Here is a 4,463-nt window from a genome sequence, read left to right on the forward strand (position 1 = left end):
TTCATTTCTATGGTTTTATAACAGATGTATGTAACTAAAGAATTATTCACTGACATTATCCTGTATGTTACCAATATTTTATTTATTTAGAGCCATAATGGATACTATAGATTCAAATAAATGATAGTTTTTTCCTAACATCTTACACTGTGTTTTATATAGAGAGTGATTTACATGAACTCTTTGGAGTGCAAGTATAATTATTGATTGATATGAAGGCGTAGGTTCGACAGAAGTAACAGCAGCGCCGGCGCAAAGAGGACTCAGTTTAGAGTCAGTCTTTGTTCTTAGGGGTTTAATCAGATTTGGGCTCTTTGAATCACCCGAGTGAACCGTCCAGCCTGTGATCAGAGGGACTGTCGGCTTCTCTCAGAGAAAGAGAAGCCTTCGCCTCGCAGTCTACCACAGTTTTGGTATGCTGCAGCTCTCACTGAAACCACTTCACACAGTCACATGTGGTGAACTATGAAGTGGAAATAAGACCAACCACCCCGTGCGCTCTCTGAGCAGCATGTGAGGGAGGTGTATTGATTTGCGAGCTCTGTTGTTACATTGTACAAAAGAGAGAAGAACACATTACACAATGCCGCTCGGTGCTATTTTGATCCAGCTCCCTCTGAAAAGGCTTGTTTGGCTGAAAGGTTTCCGTGCTGGCTGTGACCAGCGTCACTCACTATCGCACCAAAAATAAAACCACTTGATTTCCTCCGTGCAGCCAGTACCTCTATAATGATGTAAACGGTGATGACATGCACTGTTTTCTTAATGTGACAGAGTTGCAGAACCAGAAGCTGAGGTATGTGTGCCGCTGTGCTAAATGGGAAGCCCATTCATCATGGGAGACAGCAGACTCACACACAATCACATAGCAAGCCTTGTGTACAGGAAGACAACAGAGAGTGTATAACTCAGTGACACTGGCCTCAGTTTATAGGATGACTTTGGCAAATGTGTTTCCAGTGCCTCTTATGGCTTTGTGATATATGAAAGGAGCAGCGGGTGGCCTATTGATGAAGGAGTTTATCTGTGGTGACAGTTATTGCAGGAAAGCTACATCTGAGTCAGGACACAGCATCTGACCTCATGACTCTTGAACCCCCCGCCCCCTCACCAAGGTAGATGATCACATTATCTAAAGTGAAATCAGTCACATGTTACATAACAGTGTCATATGAGAATAATTTGTCTTGTGACTGAAATCAAATAATGGTTTGCACGACCACAGGAAAGTGAAATTGCAGCTATTAAATCATTGATATATATGTATATATATATAAAGCTGTATATATAATTACTATTACTGCTAAAAGCCTGAGGAGTATATGCATAAAACGTTGGTTAGAAGAAAAGGAAATTGTTTGACAGTGTCCCCCTTTTCTCTAGAAAACTGTCTAAAAATGTATTTTAAAAAAAGCAGGGTTTACATTTTCTCTATTACTGAACCCAAAATAGCTTTCACATAAACAGTTTAACTACTAAACCCAATGCAGTGGAGTTAGTCTATCAGTGCAACAAGCACGTTTTGGGGGCCATCCCTGTGTGATATGCACAAATATTTGGGGGTTTATTTATTTTTTGTTTTTTAAAAAAGCAGAGTGCTTAACTGACTCCAGATGATAGGCAATTGTTTCGAGATAGCATTTCTTTTTTTTCTTTTTTTTTTTTGTGTCCCGTTTGGATCTTTAGCCATCAGAATTGTTGTCTTAAGGCCGAGATGGCATTTCTTCAACACATTCCCTCCTTTCTTCTCTTTAAGGAAGATTTTTACCTGCACTGCTTTAAATGCTGTTTCTTTGCTGGTGTTTTTTCCTAGTTAACGCCTGTATTAGTAATCAGAGGGAAAATAGCTAATTTTGTTATTTCAGGCATCTTCAAAAACTCACCCATCTATTGCTCAAACTTCTGTTTACAAAGGTCAGCCAATCAAAAGAACGCTGGTTTAAGGGGGGGGGGGGGAACCAGGGGGACCAGACTAGCTAAAACACTGAACTTGGACCACATGAAGCTGCCACCATAAGTGATCTTTTAACACATTTAGGTTCATCAGACGTTCTGTAGATGAATGTCAGAGTGGTACTTAGTGTTTAAAAGGCTCACAAACATCATTTTGCATGGTGAATGTTAAGCACCCGGTTAGTTGCAGAGACCTTTCCAAGAATAACCTTAGGGAATGAAAGCTCCATCAACGCAGCATTTAAACAAGACACCACCACAAAAGAAAGGAGATGCTGTTTTGCAGTAGTGACAATGAGAAGGAAGAAAGCAAGAGCTTTCTTCATCTAACAAAAGGGCAAATGTGTGGCTCTATTAGGAGCTGATGCAAAAGGAAAATGAAGCTGTGTGTAGGTAAAAAGCCACCAGCTGATTCAAACAATGTCACGAGACTAAAAAAGACAAATACACCAGAGGGTTTTAACTAGATTTATTGCATGATGCTAAGCTGACCTCAGATCAGTATGACAAACAGCATATGTGCACCTTGTCGCCCCAGGCCTCTTGTTTCCAGGCCAGGAGAAAGAGGAGGGGCGAGGGCACTCTTCTTGATCACGGCAGCTGCCGAGGCGTGGTTGTTACATGCTTAACTATGACCGGGCTGGAGGGAGATGATGAACAAACCCAGCGGAAACAGACACCGTGTCAGGTTGTGTTAGGGTCACAGGTCCAGACTGGACATCACTTCCGCTTGACCGACTATCCATCAGCTGTAATGAAACACCTCGAGAGCCTCCGACTGTTAAATCACTGTTAAAAACCTTGGCTAAAAGGAGGCGTTGCTGACACGAGCAGGAAAGCAAAGGAGCGCCTTATAGACAACAAACAACAGTTTCACACAGTTTTATATTTTGAGCAATTTGCTTGTTTAAGTTTATTCTTTTTTTTTTGTGATCAACATTTTATTGATTTAAAACGGGGTTGGGGGGGGGGGGGTACAGACATATACAGCACAACTGTAAACTGCAGTAGCAAAGCAAACATTAGCAAACAAGGCATAGGGACAGCAAAGAAAAGACACAAAAACACAAAGTTAAAACCAATTATTGCCTCTTCCAGGAGATAACTCTGGATGAGAAGATTTTCCAAGCGTCAACAGTCGTGGGTCGAGCTTTATTTAATTTTGCTGTGGTATGTTCAAAACCAATAACACGGATAAGACATCGTCTCCAGAATGATTCCATACAAATGTCAGGACAGAACCATTGCTTTGTAATAGTCTTCTTTGCGGATGTAAATCCAGCGAACAACATTTTGCATTGCATTTGTTTTAAGGAGATTTCAGAGGTAGTTTAAGTTTATTCTTCAGTGACGCTGACCTTTGTAACCACAGACAAAGGTCAATAAGTAACAGATTACATCTTGTTTGATTCATTTGTGCAAAAGGTTGTGTTTTTTAAGGAGCGTTTATGTTTTATTACCTAGTACTTACTGAGACTTCAGGAAGTTACTGACCCCATTCAGGAAACTTTCCCAAACTTTTCCTAAAAAAACAAACAAACAAACAAACCACAATCTTGTTCCCACATTTCAGCTTTCACATAAACTAAAGTTGCCAAACTGAATGGAGTCAATCAGCAGCAGGTATACCAGCATGTTGCTGACTGACAGATAAGTAGTATTGATGTTTAGGTGTAATTGTATTTGCCCAGAAGAACTAGTAGAAGTACTGCTTTTACCTCTATGAAACAGCCTGGAGTAGCGACTCTTTTCTCATAGGCAAACGCCAAACCAAAGCACCAAAACAGAAGGGTGTTTTTGCAAACCAAAAAAGGATGACAGGCCTCGACATCATCTTGCTTTAAAGCTGCTTGGACCAAATGTTGATCTCTTTTTTTAAAAATTTTCCTCAGGATAGTAAGCCTCTCTCCACTGCAGTGCACAGCTGACATAATCCCACACTGCACTTCAATCCTCTAACACAGCCTACAGGACTTATTTCCATAATATCAACACCCCCACTTTGGTGCGCTATTGTGTCAAACCCTTCAAACCATTAGTTAGCTTATAGCATTAAAGTGATCCAGAAGTGTTACAGCTAACTGTTTTTTGTGCTCTTGTGTTAAAAAGTAAAAACAGTGTACAGCAGGTCACAAGCTCAAAGGCCTCAAAGGTAGAACGCTGCCATGGAGACAGACTTGTGAGGAGATAATTAAAACAGTAGCACCTATGGGATCCCACCTGCAGGGCTGAGAGAAAGCTGTGTCTAATGCAACAACTCTTCAGAGAACTCGTGTGAAGTTAATCAAATTAAACATGAAAGCAGAGTCTGTAGGCAAGAAGTCAAACTGTATGGCCCGTTGGTGCTGCAGCGTGCTCTGTCTTTATCGCACTGGTCCTCCGATAACATGTTAAGAGTGACGAAACAAAAGAAAAACCTGCACACAACAAATTCATCGACTACTGTGTGTTTGCTCAGGTGCACGAGTAAAGTGAAGTGAACAGGGTGACAAAACGATGCCAGCCGGAGC

Source organism: Simochromis diagramma, unplaced genomic scaffold, assembly GCF_900408965.1.
Source record: "Simochromis diagramma unplaced genomic scaffold, fSimDia1.1 OVJJ01000304.1, whole genome shotgun sequence".
In the NCBI taxonomy this organism is placed as follows: Eukaryota; Metazoa; Chordata; class Actinopteri; order Cichliformes; family Cichlidae; genus Simochromis; species Simochromis diagramma.